Here is a 15,546-nt window from a genome sequence, read left to right as displayed (position 1 = left end):
TGTGAGGTCCAAGGGGACAGGTTGGTACAGAGGGAGGGGGTCCGTGAAGGCATCCTTAAGTGATTGGCATTTGAATTGGGCATTTAAACATAGAGGACTTGAACAAGCAAAGGATGACAATTCCAGGCCTAGGGAACAGAGAGGTCAAAAGCTTAGAGATGAAGTGCAGAGTGTATTTGAGGAACTTGGACAAAGACTTGGATTCTTCTCCAGTATTAGTGATATTCTGGATGAGGAATACTATATTTGCAATATGTGATTGTGTATAAAATTTTCCAGTTTTGCTGGAGCATAGATTATAAAGAAGAATAATATGAGAGAATGCTAGAAAGGTAGGGTGGCACCAGGCAAAAAAGTCTGACCTTTAGTGAGGAAATTGTGGGAGCCACTGAACGTTACTAAAGTTGAGGACTCTTGTGACTGTCAGAGCTGTTTGATGAGTGGATTGGAGAGGAGAGTGGAAGAAGCAGGAAGACCTGTAAGGAGACTTCTGGAGTAATCCAGGCAGGAAATAATGAGGATCTGTACTAAGATGGTGCCAATGGGAACAGAGAGCAGGGAACAGATTCTAGAAATGTGGAGGTAAAATGAGCAAGACATTTAGATATTAAATTGAATTTATTGGATTCAAAACATTAGGGAGAGTGAAAAATAAAAGGTAACACCTAAGTTTTGAGTATAGGAGAACTGATGAATAGTTGTATCTCCAATCAGTATAGGGAAAGCAGAAGAAGCAGATTTGAGGGAACAAGATTGGTTTGGTGCATATCAAGTTTGAATTACCAGTGTGACATCTAAGTGATGTCTTGTAAGCAGTCAGAGATGTAGGCCTGGAGCCCAGGAGAGAAGTCAAAACTGGAGTTGGGCCAGTAGAAGTGATAGCTAAGCTTTTGGAATAAATGGCATGGCCAACGGGAGTATAACAGGGAAGAGAGTAGAAGATCCAAGGACTAAACCTTAGAGCACTCTCACCTTAGGAAAAGGAAGAGGCAGAAAAGGAGAAGTTAGATAAGAGGAAAAACAAGCAAATGTGTTTGTTGTAGGAAGACAAGGGAAGAGAGATTGTGCAATAGGGTGATACAGTGTTTGACACTGCCAGATACTACAGAGGAGGCAAAGAGGAGAAATGAGAAGAGGCTGCTAGTTTGCAATGGCCACCTTTAAGAGAGTAGTTTCAGTAAAGAGTTTATGACATGGAAGAGGGTCCAGAATGCATAGTGATGAGAGAGTGAGAAGTGAGGAATTGATTCATTTAGTGTAAACTTTTAAAAGTTTGGCAGTGAAAGGGAGGAGAAGGGTGGGAATGTAGAAGAAAGGAGTAAAACATTTTCAAGGAAAGGCTTTTTAGGATTAGAAATCCCTCAGAATTTTCATAAACATATGTAAGTAGGTGATTGAAGATTCAAAGAAAAAGAGAGGATAACTACAGGAAGGAATGGTAGGAAAGCATGCATTCAGAAACATAAGCAGAATAATGAGAAATAAGATGACCCATTCTGCTACCAGAGGAAAAGAGGAGAGTGAATAATGATGAAACATCAGTTTTAGGGAGAGAAAGATACCATGAAGCAATCTTACATTCAGTATCCTCATACTTCTCAGAGAAAGCAGAGAATCGTTATCTGGTATTTGATGGAGATACATGTAGTCAATGTGAGAAAAGAAGAAAAGGTTTCAAGCAGTTCCTACATGGAATAATAGGAAAATCAGTAAGAGTAAAATAAAACTATTTACAGCTCTATGTAACATAAATTTGTAATGGGTGAAAATTCAGTTTCTTTACACAAATAGATCTAAGTAAGTGGAAAAACATCAGTTGCTCATGGGTAGGCCAAGCCAATATAATAAAAATGACAATTCTACCTAAATTGATTTACTTATTCAGTGCCATACCAATCAAACTACTAGATAATTATTTTCTAGAGCTAGAAAAAATAATATCAGAATTCATCTGGAAGAATAAAAGGTTCAGAATATCAAGGGAACTAATGGAAAGAAATGCGAGAGAAAGTGTCCTAGCCCTACCAGATCTCAAATTGTATTATAAAGCAGCAATCATCAAAACCACTTGGTACTGGCTAAGAAACAAAGGGGTAGACCAGTGGAATAGGTTAGGTACTCAAGACATAGTAGTCAATGAATATAGCATTTGATAAACCCAAGGCCCCAGCTTCTGGGATAAGAATTCACTTTGACAAAAATTGCTGGGAAAGCTGGATAACTGTGGTGGAAACTGGGCATAGACCAATGCCTGACACCGCACACAAGAATAAAGTCCAAAAAGATACATGATCTAGGTGTAAAGATTGATACTATAAACAAATTAGGGGAGTAAGGAATAGGCTCTTTGTCAGATTTATGGAGAATGAAGAAATTTTTGACTAAACGAGATAGAGAACATTATGAAGTACAAAATGGATAGTTTTGATTACATTAAATTGAGAAATTTTTGCACAAACAAATCCAATGCAACCAAGATTAGGAGGGAAGCAGAAAACTGAGAAAGAATTTTTGTAACTAGTGTCTGTGATAAAGGCCTCATTTCTGAAACAGAGAACTGAGACAAATGTACAAGAATACAAGTCATTCCCCAATTGATAAGTGGTCAAAGGACATGAACAGGCAGTTTTCAGAAGAAGAAATTAAAGCTATCTATAGTCATATGAAAAAAATGCTCTAAATCACTATTGATTAGAGAGATTCAAATCAAAACAACTCTGAGGTACCACATCACACCTATCAGATTGGCTAACATGACAAAACAGGAAGATGATAAATGTTAGAGAAGATGTGGGAGAGTTGGAACACTAATTCATTCTTGGTGAAACTGTGAGCTGATCCAGTCATTCTGGAGAGCAATTTGGAACTATGCCCAAAGGGCTACAAAAATGAGCATAACCGTTGACCCAGCAATATAACTTCTGGGACTATATCCCAAAGAGATCATAAAAATGGAAAGGGTCCCACATGTACAAAAATATTTACAACAATTCTCTTTGTAGTGGCCAAGAACTGGAAATCGAAGGGATGCCCATTAAGTGGGAAATTACTGAACAAGATGTGGTATATGAATGTAATGGAGTACTATTGTGCTATAAGAAATGATAATCAGGAAGATTTCAGAGAGGCCTGGAAAGATTTATATGAACTGATGCTGAGTAAAAGGAGCAGAACCAAGAGAACTTTGTACATAGCAACAATCACAGTGTGCAAGGAATTTTTCTGGTAGACTTAGCCCTTCCCAGCAATGTAAGGACCTAAAAAATTCCCAATGGACTCTTGAGGCAAAATGCCTTCCACATCCAGAGAAAGAACTATGGAATTTGATCACAGAATGAAACAGACCATTTTCTCTTGTATTAAAAAAAAAAGAAAATTCAATTTCATTATTTTCTTAAGTAATATTTGATATCCTGGGAGAAGAAAGAGAGGAACTGGATGGTGGTCATGTAGGTATAAGAATTAGTAAGTAAAGAAATTCTACCTTAGTAGCTAGTGAAATATTAAAAGTGGATGTATCAAGCCTAGGTGTCTAGGAAAGTGAAGGCAAATTGAGGAATTAAGCTGGAGGAATTAGAATGAATTGAGAGGCCAGAGAAAGAGTAGATTTAGTGTAAATAAGGGAAGGGGAAAGTTAGAAGGATAAAAGGTATAGTTGGAAAGGTGTATTTCAAAATTAATGTGGTCTGCTCAAGACAGATTTCTGGTAAAGCCAAGAGGTTGAAGAAATATTTTTGAAAAGATTAAATGATGTAGGGAAGGTTATTTAGAATTAAGCAAAGGTCGTAAGAAGTGTACTATGACACCCCAGCACATGTATATATACAAAGAGAGCTGGAGTTTTAAACCCAGGAATAGGTAGTTAGAGCCTAGGCATTCAAGACATCACTGATGGGTTTATTTAGAGAATCAATTCTTTGGGTCAAGGAAGGGATCTCACATAACATGGTTTACCATTTCTCAGAACCATACCTCCCCAAGTAGGAGAAGAGGAACCAAATCTTCCTCTGATCCAAGGACTTCCATCCTCTGCTGTATATAGCAGGTCGCCTGAAGGAAGGATGCAAGGAGCTGGGGCAGGAATCTTGTCTGCCCCAATTAACAACTCTCATCTCTACCAACTCAAGGCAACTTCTACATTCTGCTGCCATCTCTCTCTCTTTCCCAGAATATGGAGAACCTCTAGTGCAAAAATTAGCATCCTTCCATTTGATCTCAGGTTTTTCATCAACTGTGTTTGTTACTTGAGGGAACAGTAAAAGGAAAGTTGGTGGGAAATGGGACTTCTTTCTCCAGCTAAGCAAGTTTACCTAATGCCTCCTGCTTAGTTCTTGCTTTAATCTCCACCCTTCAACTGCAAGAGGAATAGTGAAGAATTTGGCCTTGTCCCTTCCATCTCATATTGTACTTTCTTCCATAATCTCCTTTGGGAAGAGAAGTGGTATCCTCCTGAACACTCACACCTGGTCAGATCCTCCATATTCCAAACCCTATTCCCCACGCCCACCATCTGTTTCTTTATTGCCATCCCCTTCAACGTACCACTCCAAAGTTTCAACAAATTTCTCTTTATTCTTAATCTTTTCCTTTCCCACTCTTTCTACCTAATATCTTTTACTGAAACCTGGCTTGCCTCACAGCACCCTTTTCAGTGGTGGCTAAACCTTCACTTCTAGTCTCACTGGTCAAAGCAGGGGAGTTGGAGGAGTCCTACAGTGTTCTATCCTGGATCCTCTTCTCTTCCACCTCTATACTACTTGGTGATTTCATCAGTTCCTATAAATCTAATTATCATCTCTATGTTGAAGATTCTCACATCTAATATCCTGCCCAGACTCTCTGTTGACTTCCCTTCTTATATCTCTAACTGCCTTTCAGACATCTTGAAATGGATGTCCAGTAGACATCTTAAACTGAACATGTCCAAAATAACTCATTCTCTTTGCCCTTAAATCCTCCCCCACTCCTATATTCCTTGTTACTATAGAGTGCCATACCATTCTAGTCTCTATAGCTTGCAGTGTAGGCTTGCTTCCTCACTATGTCTCACCAACCACATCCAATCTATTGCCAAGGTCTATTTCACTTTTGCAAATCTCCCTAGCATGCCCCTTTCTCTTGTCTGACACAGCCACTATTCTGATGCAGGCCCTCATCACCTCATACTTGGACAACTGCACGGGTTTGACTGCCTCAAGTCTCCCTAACCCATCTTACATTCAGCCACTAAAGTGATTTTCCTATATTGTAGGTCCAATCGTATCATCCTCAATAAACTCCAGTGGCTCCCCATTGCCTCTAAGGATCAAAAAGCTGATGTTTGTCTTTTGTTCTCAAAGAGCACCATAATATCAGGAAAGTGATGTCATGACTTGCAAGTAAATTAGATTTAAGTGAGGGATGTGCAAAGTCATCAACCTCACTTTTTCCTCTGGAGCCATGAGTATCCAGTGGCAAGATATAGAACAGGATGACTGGAGATGGCTCAGATGCAGAAGGGAGCAGAACCAAAAAAAAAAAAAAACAAAACCCATTTGACATTCAAAGCCCTTCATAACCTATCCCCCTCCTATCATTCTCATCTTCTTATACTTTATTCCCTACTATGTACTCTTTGATCTGGTAACACTAGCCTCCTTGCTATTTCACAAACAAGACATCCCATCTCTTGGTTCCCAGCATTTTCTCTGGCTGTCCCCTATACCTGAAATGTCCTCCCTCCTTAACTCTGCCTACTAGATTCCCTTTTTTCCTTTAAATTCCAACTAAAATCCCATCTTCTACAGGAAGTCTTTCCCAGCTCCTCTTAATTCTAGCACCTTTTCTCTGTTAATTATTTCCAATTTACTTGTGTCATTCAACAAGCATTAATTGACTACAATGTGTCAGGCATCAGGCATACAAAAAAAAAGAAAATTGATTGTCTTTAAGAAGCAACAGCAAATGAGATCAACACAGGCTTTCTGTAGGAAAACCTTGTGCTGAGCAGAACCTTGAAGAAAGCTAGGGATGGCATGAGACAAAGGTGAGGGAAGAATGAATTCTAGGATTCAAGACATGAAGAAGGAATGCCATGTATAGGGAACAAAATAAATTAATATATCTTAAGGAAAGAGAATGATGCTGATATAAAGATGTTTTCTCAGTACCCATTCTTCACCTTTCTGAAGCCTTTATTAGTGTTGATCTCCTCTTTTGTCATGAAAACTTTATCCTCTTTGTGTTTTTGTGACATTTTATCTTGGTTCTCCTCTTGCCTATCTGATTTTTTTCTCAGTCACCTTTGCTAACTCATAATCTATAAATATATCACTGATTATGATATATCAAACTCTTTAATTCCCCAAGTCACTGTCTTGAAACCTCTTCTTTTCCCTTACTCTCTCTTTCACTTAGTGACCTCATCAGTTCTCACAAACTTAATCATACTCTTTTTGCAGATGATTCCCATATCTATAATCCAACCATATATCCTTCCACAGCTCGAGTCCTATATCACAAACTACCTATTGGGTATATAGAACTGAATGCCCTGTAGGCATTTCAAACTGAACCTATCTAAAACAAAGCCCACACCAACATCTTATTCCCTATATCAAAATAAAGTCAAAATGGGCACACAATTTAGATGTAAAGGCTGATACTATAAACAAACTGGGAGAGCAAGGAATAGTTTACCTGTCAGATTTACGGAGAATGGAAGAATTTATGACCAAACAAGAGATAGAGAACATTATGAAATGCAAAATGGATAATTATGATTACTTTAATTTGAAAAGGTTTTGCACAAACAAAGTCAATGCAACCAAGATTAGGAGGGAAGCAAAAAACTGGGAAAGAATTTTTACAACCAGTATCTCTGATAAAGGCCTCATTTCTAAAATATACAGAGAACCAAATCAAATTTATAAAAATACAAGTCATTCCCCAATTGATAAATGGTCAAAGGATATGAACAGGGAGTTTTCAGAGGAAGATATCAAAGCTATCTATAGTCATATGAAAAAATGCTCTTAATCTATTGATTAGAAAGATGCAAATCAAAACAACTCTGAGGTACCACATCACATCTATCAAATTGGCTAGCATGACAAAGCAGGAAAATGATAAATGCTGGAGAAGATGTGAGGAAATTGGAACACTAATTCATTGTTGGTGGAGTTGTGAGCTAATCCAACCATTTTGGAGAACAATTTGGAATTATGCCCAAAGGGCTATAAAATGTGCATACACTTTGATCTACCAATACCACTTCTAGGACTGTATCCCAAAGAGATCATGGGGGAGTGAGAGCTCGAGAGCTCGTACACAGTTAAACTCTGTTGAGGGCCAAGGTGGAGTGCAGTTGACAAGATCAGGATAGACCTTTGGGGAAACTGTTCTTTGCGACTGTGCTCATTATCATCCAGAATGGCTCTCCATGCCCCCTAGATATTGCTGTCCCCCTGAGACAAACAAGAGAATTACAGAAAACAAGGGATATGTAAAGTAGATGCCCTCTAGGCTCCCAGTCTGATTATTAAATCAATAGGGTGGAGACAAGCAGAATGTCACATAGGCTTGCAGTTTCTGTCTATAAATACCCGGACCCTCAGATCAGTAAAGGGAGTTGGTCTTTCTTCTTCACCACATTACCCAGCCATGTAGGGACGCAGGCCGACCACTACAAAACTCTAAGACAAACTCCTCAGATACCTCTAAAAAAGAGAATCTGAACAAATTTTAGAGTGGCAGAATCCAATAGGAGACAGAGTGTGGCAGATTTTCAACCCAGGACAGACTGGAAGGGCAACGGGAAGGATCTGTAGCATGGGGCTGGAGGAGCACACAGCACACAGGTAGTACCAGCATAGACCCTGTCATAGCAAAGCTGAGCAGGAAGCCCTGGGTGATCTGAAGCTGCAGCAGTGCAGAGTCTCAAACATATCAGCTGAGGATGGGAGTCCAGTGGAAGTGAGTGATAGAGAAGGGTAGAACTCCAGGTAACTGCAGCAGCCGCTCCTGAGACCATCAGCCTGCAGATTAAATGTCTGTAAGTCACCTACTTGAACTTCTGGGAGCCAAGATAGCACATCTTGGCTATCTCCTCCCCCGCTCCCTGCTACCCCCCCAAACCCCCCTCATCCACTCCCGTTGACCTTGAAAAACCCAGAAAATATTTCCCCAGGAAAAATCCTGGAACAGTGGGATCAGCCAAAGGGGTAAACAGTCTCCTAGCCTGTGAGACTAGGAAAATTGCAAAGGGGAGGTCCCTCTTGCTGTGGTAGAAGGGGACCAGTGCAAGACTGGAGCTGTCCCAGACAGCCCCACCTCAGCCAACGGGGAGGAGATCCTGAGCCCCAGGGGAGTGAAACCCACAACCATCCACACCAGGACTCCAGGATCTTCTCCTAGCCACTGGGATAAGAGCTAAGTGCCCTTTTCTTTGTTCCTTTCCCCAGACCTTTCTGCTCCTACTTCTCCCTAGCTTGGAGTGCTCAAACACTGCCAGTGGCATCTGTAGCTCCACTGACTTCTGGGTGGTCAGTCTGACTGTAGACCCTCATATAAGGGGATGCTGGTACACTAGGTCAGTCACATTTTTTCTCCCCTCTTCCTGGGACACCGGGAGAAGTGACGAGAGGCTGCTTGGAGACTGCTAGGAGGGGAATTTGGGGAGGAGATCATAAGGAAAAAGTGACTAGTGTTCCACTGTAACACAGAATGACCTCAATATAATCTAGAAAAATAATTTGTGAAGGAGGTTTCTAAACAAAACAAGCTTAGTAGGAAATTTGGTCTCCAAAACTTAAAGAAAAGGCACCTTGCTCTTCATGAGCAGACTTTTTACACTGTGTTGTTCTCCCAGCACCTTGGCTTACCCTGTATTGTACCTTTCCCTCCCCCATGGGACATAGAGGGAGGTGAGTAGGTGGGCCTCTGTGCCTGGTTTTCTTTGGGGGTCCCTGCACTCCAGTTTCAGAGTCTCTGTGCCCTGTGGGTCTCTGCGCCTGGTTTACTGTCTAGATGTAAGTCTTCTCTCTTTTCTTAACCTTTTCTTCCCCTCCCTGAGTGATATGCATTTTCTAGTCTAAGTCTCAAAGGCAAAAGAGACAAGGAACTACAACTCCTCTCCAGCCAAGACTGGAAGGCTCTGTGTTCAGTGATTGGAGGCCATGGACCTGGATATACCTTCCAAAGCCCTATCTGGAAGGGTAAGTCCAATTCCCTCGTTTCTCTCATCACTAGGGAACTGGAAAAACTGTGGGTGTTCCCTTCCCTCTGCACCCCAATGCTTCCTGTACTCACGCCTATGCCTACAGGATCACCCTTCTCTCCTGGCCTGCTGGCCACCAGATCCTTGCAGCTGGACTCAGCGGGACTTCTCTGAGAGTTCCCCGTAGGTTAGCAAAAACATGAATTTATGGATAATAATTTTTTCTTTTAAAATGGTAAGAGTATTGGGCCTTAGAAATTAAAATGTTACCATTATTGATTATGAAATCCAGATTTGATTTTGCTCAATCAACTAACTTACGGTCACCTGATTGGTAATTAATTGGTTCTGTTTCAAGTTTTAAATACATGGTTATGGTATGGTTATATTTCTGAATTTCTTATATTGTATAATTTGGTATTACCTATGTTATTAGAAAAGCAATTTTTCTTATAATCTACATGTTGTTAGATTAAGAATTGTACTATGAAATTATGAGCTTGTTAACTAAAACAAGGATTTTTGTAACCATCTAGTCATAAATTCTTATCAAGCTTATATAGTCTTCTATGTAGCAGAATTCCTACTGAGTAGTCATGGAGTTCCTAAAGGAAGAACTTGTTTTGGTGAGAAACTGGAAATATATAGAAATGATCTCTAGTAATTGACTTTTGCACCAGGACAAATTTAAAATTTGAGATGTGAGTCCTGGTAAATTTCTGATTAGTGAAACTTGCCATCTGAGGTAAAAAAATCTTGGGACTATAACAAACTATGTTTTGAATTATCTGATGGATCATAAACATCCATCAATAGTCAGTAATCCATCATCTGAGGGAAATGCCACAAGCTACTCAGAAAATATGACCATTATAGGTGGAGATCTTCCTTTGGAGCAGCTAAGAGGACAATTCTAACCTCTACCTAGGATGTGATCCTCCTGGCTCAGTTTCCCCGTTGCATTCCTTTGAAAAGGAATGTTTCCCACCTGAATATTCCTGAGTCTGGCTAGGAGGTGGAATTGATACTATGTGTTTGCAAAACTGTGATGTTCTGTCTAGTCATGGTATTGCTTTTCCTTTTTATGGCAAATTTCTGTAATCAAGGCAAGTGGTCAGTCTGAATGGGTAGTTATTCTATACCCCAGTTAGGTAAGTTAGTACTCCTTCATAGCAATGTGAAAAATTAAATCCCTGCAATAGAACACTCTTTCTGAATGATATGGAAATAATTAGACAAAGCGGAAAGAAATTTGTGAAACAAAGGTACAAACACAGCATTGAATCTTTATCCCATAGACTAAGGCTGGGACACATCTGAGCTACTACATTAAAGTGTGTGTTTAAGATATGGGCTATTCAGCCTAAGATTATATTCCTTTTTATACTTTAAACAACTTAGTAAATGGGTACTTGGCCTAGTCAAATGCCTGTTACTAGATATATGTCTATATGGAATAAGGTACTTAAATATTTTAAAATGATGTTAGAATAATTGAATATTGGTACAATATAGGTCCCTGATTGAGGGACCTAGCTGTTTTTCTATTAAATTACTGAAACTAGATCATAAACATTTTCAGTTTGAGGAAAAGAATTTCAGTGCAATTTTCTTAAAAGGAGGTAACATGGACTATTTTTGTATTAATAGAAAAGTCAACTTCATTCAAAGTTTGATACTATTGGGGAATTAATACCTGTTTGTACTATGTATTCTGTGTTCTATGGTAGAAACATGTTTTATTATAAGCAACTTATTGCTATGCACTGTTTTAGAATTAATTACTTATGGATCCTCCCAAGTCTTTTATTGTAAGTGGAGTAAATGTCATTCTCTTATAAGTAAATTCATCTGTATAACTATTGAACTCAAGGGCAAAGTGTTATTACTTATATTTACATGTACATAGTTGGATCCTCAACAGAATCTAATCCTCCAAAAGGAATTGAAATCAGAATGGAAAATTTTGAGAAACTAACAAGATCAGAAAATCCTGTATGTTAAAAGTAAATAATAATATCATGGGGCTCTTGGTTTCTTTCTTTGTTTTTCTTCTTTTCTGACATCACTTTTAATGCTCCTTCTATTTGGGGCCTGCATATTGAAATTATTTGTCAGATTTATGTCTCCTAGGCTATGCTATCCACCTGCAGATGGTCATGCAACAAGAATACCTGTTCCACACTCTCCTCATCCCCTGGACATTGCTTCAGCCTCATTTTACTGTTCTCCCCAACCCCATTCAGAGAGGGACAGTGCTTTTGTCCCTCTCCCAAAAGCATTTGGGTGAATGGTGAGGCAGACAGAGAAGCAAGCAGGAGGCAGGATGTGAGTTGTGAGAAAAGATACAGGGCTTGACTAGCCAGAAAAGAGTATGCCTTGAAGTCCCTCATCTTGGGGACTGTGTCTGTGTCCTTTCTAGATATTCTGTGTTCTGGACCCCACCTTGAACCACTTCTGTTTTTAGCCCACTGATTCCTGATTCCCATCCTGTACCATGGGTTAGGCCTGCTTCCTTAGGACTGGAAGTGTAATGCCTTAATTCAAATAGGGAACTCTGTGGGGTGGGCAGAGTATATGATTGCTGGGGACAATAACTTACTCCCCATATCTCTCCCCCTAAATTCCCTGAAGGTCCTACATGGAATTTTTCCTTTGAGCACTCAAAAAATATTATAGGCAGTTTCTTGGATGCAAGATATCCACTCCAGCCTATCTTCCCCTACCTCCCCTTGAGGATTGTAGTTTCTCTCCCTTCTTTCTCCCATTGTGACCCCAATATTGGTCATTTTATTTAGTCTGTGCTTGTTTAACCTCCTGGTTCACTTTGTGTCTTCTCACCTGCAGAAATTCCACTTTCAACTTTTAGGGTGCCAACCCCTGCCCTTGATGTCACCAAGTGGCTTGCCTCTCTCCACCCTGGACTCAGTTGACACTGCATTCTGCACTCCATGCTGATCACTCACCCCCCCCCCCCCCAAACTATTCTGGCCCCTGAATCAGACTCTTCGCCACTGTTCAGCAGGAAGCAGCTACTGAAGACAGTGACCTTAGCCCCTTTTCCCCAAAAGAATTCTCCTACCTAGTGGTTGAGTGGGGAAATGATATGGATGGAAACAGTGCCCTAAGAGTTAAAATAATATTGACTGACTTTGTGAAGACCTTGATGCCCTAAAGTCTCCCCTTACCACAACTTCCCCTTATCCTGGACCATATAATTCCTTGTCCCCACCCCTCATCCTGGGGAATGGGATTTCCTTATCTCCCTTATCTTGTGTCATTCATAGTCCTCACCCTGTGCCTTTATCTTGCAAGATTCACCCTAGATCTCCAACCCCCATAAGGAAACCCTAAAATCATCCTATATAAGTCTAGTCCTTTTTGTATATCACTGCCTTTGTGTAGCTCCTTTCTAAATCTCAGACCTACTTTTGTATCAATAAAGCTTCCAATGGCTACAGAGAAGGTCTAAGTGAATTCATTCACATTTTGAACTAGCTCTCCCATTTCTCTCTTCAACAATATTCCATCTGCAATAATATGAACTGTATTGAAATTTATTTCACATGCTTGGTGAGGAGATTATTATGTTACTTTAAGACATTTATCATTTGAATTATTTCCATTTTTTAAAAAAGTTATTTCTCAAGAATCTTTGGAATAGTTTAAATTATCATGAATGTAAAGGCCCAGGTAGGAGTATTTTTCTGGTATCCAATCAGTAATGTTCAAATAACTCATACCATTTAAATAAATAGTTCATTTTATTAGTGAAATAAAGATTCTTTGGGGGTGAAACCAAGAAGGTGGAATAATAGCATGGACTTTCTAGAGTATTCTCCCCAAGGCCAACCAGATACCTGTAAAAAAAGGGCTCTAAATAAATTCTGGAGCTGCAGAACCCACAGAATGATAGAGTGAAAAAAATCTCCAGCCCAAGACAAGCCTGGAGGGTCACCAGGGAGTGTCTATCGCACCACACTGGGTGCAGAGCACAGTCCTCTGTGAGCTATGTAGGCACAGACAGGACCTGAGCAGGCCTTGGAAGGACTGAATCTCTCGCACCTGTAGTGGTTACCAGACTTCACAACCCCAAAACACTAAAGCAAATTGGAAGGTTAGTGGAAAAAGCCTGTGGGACCAGTGTGGGAGAGTGGAGTGGTCAGGCCCCAGCCCCAGGGCAGCAGAGGAGGGGAAGGAGTGGAGGAACCCACAGCAGTCACAGCAGCAGGGGCAGCAGCTGCAACTGTTGCTGGAGCTCTAGGCCCACAGATTGTGGGTGGATGGAGCTGCTGACAGTACACCCTTCGCCCCTACTGGAAACAGAGATCTACCTTGACAAAGCTCAAAAGTCAAGTAAATGGCTAGGGAAATGAGCGAAAACCAGAAAAAAGAATCAGACTATAGAATCTTACTTTGGGGACAAGGAAGACCAAAACATGCAAATAGAAGACAACAAGGTCTAAGTTCCTCTATCCAAAGTCTCCAAGAAAAATTTGATTGGTCTTAGGCCATGGAAGAGTTCAAAAAGGATTTTGAAAATCAAGTAAGAGAAGTAGAGCAAAAATTGGGAAGAGAAATGAGAGTGATGCAAGAAAATCATGAAAAACCAGTCAACTGATTGCTAAAGGAGACCCCAAAAAAAACAGTGAAGAGAAGAAAGCCCTAAAAAGTAGAATTGACCAGAAGGAAAAGGAGGTTCAAAAGTTCACTGAAGAAAATAGTTCCTCAAACATTAGAGTGGAGCAAAAGGAAGCTAATGACTTTATGGAAAAATCAAGAAATTATAAAACAAAACCAAAGGAATGAAAAAATAGCAGAGAACTGGAAAAACAGCTGCCTTGGAAAATAGACCCAGGAGAGACAATTTAAAAATTATGGGACTACTTGAAAGCCATGCCCAAAAAAGAGCCTAGACATCATCTTTCAAGAAATTATCAAGGAAAACTGCCCTGATATTCTAGAACCAGAGGGTAAAATAAATATTGAAAGAATCCACCAATCACCTCCTGAAAGAGATCCCAAAAGGAAAACTCCTAAGAATATTGTAGTCAAATTCCAGAGCTTCCAGGTCAAGGAGAAAATATTGCAAGTAGCCAGAAAGAAACAATTTGAGTATTATGGAAATACAATCAGGATAACACAAGATCTAGCAGCTTCTACATTAAGGGATCACAGGGCTTAGAATATAATATTCTAGAGGTCAAAGGAGCTAGACTAAAACTAAGAATCATCTACCCAGCAAAACTGAGTATAATCCTTCAGAGGAAAAAATGGTCATTCAATGAAATAGAGGAATTTCAAGAAATCTTGATGAAAAGACCAGAACAGAATAGAAAATTTGACTTTCAAACTCAAGAATCAAGAGAAGCATAAAAAGGTAAACAGGAAAGAGAAATCATAAGGGACTTACTAAAGTTGAACTATTGACATTCCTACATGGAAAGATAATATTTGTAACTCTTGAGACTTTTCTCAGTATTTGTGAAGTTGGAGGAATTATATACATACAGAGGGCACAGGGTGAGTTGAATAGGAAGGGATGATATCTAAAAAAATAAAATTAAGGAGTGAGAGAGGAATATATTGGGAGAAGGAGAAAGGGAGAAATAGGAAGGGGTAAATTATCTCTCATGTTAAAGAGGCAAGGAAAAGCTTTTTTAATGAAGGGGGAAAATGAGGAGGTGAGAGGGAAAGAGTGAACCTTACTCTCATCAGATTTGGCTTAAGGAGGGAATAGCATGAACACTGAATTTGGTATGAAAATCTAACACTACAGGAAAGTAAGGGTGAAGAAGATAAGCAAGGGGTGGGGGGGGATGATAGAAAGGAGGGAAAATGAGAGGAGGGGATAATTAGAAGTAAGTACTTTTGAGGAGGGACAGGGTCAAAAGAGAGAATAGAATAAATAGGGGGCAAGATAGGATGAAGGGAAATGTAATTAGTCTTTCACAACATGACTTTCTATGGAAGTCTTTTACATAACTACAAATGTATAAATTGTTTGCCTTCTCAGTGGGGATGGGTGAAGAGGGAGGAAGGTAGAGAATTTGGAACTCAAAGTTTTAAAAATGAATGTTAAAAATTGTTTTTACACACAACTGGGAAATAAGACATACAGACAATGGGGTACAGAATCTATCTTGCCCTACAAGAAAAGAGAGAAGATGGGGATAAGGGAAGGGAGGGGTGTGATAGAAAGGAGGGCAGATTGGGGGAAGGGATAATCAGAATGCATGCTGTCTTGGAGTGGGCAAAGGGGAGAAAAGAGGAGAAAATTGGAACTCAAAATCTTGTGGAAGTGAATGTTGAAAACTAAAAATAAATTAATTTAAAAAATAGAACTATAA

This window comes from Notamacropus eugenii, chromosome 1 (genome assembly GCF_028372415.1).
Source record: "Notamacropus eugenii isolate mMacEug1 chromosome 1, mMacEug1.pri_v2, whole genome shotgun sequence".
In the NCBI taxonomy this organism is placed as follows: Eukaryota; Metazoa; Chordata; class Mammalia; order Diprotodontia; family Macropodidae; genus Notamacropus; species Notamacropus eugenii.
The sequence above is the reverse complement of the archived record's forward strand: the minus strand, read 5'-3'. Positions refer to the sequence as shown.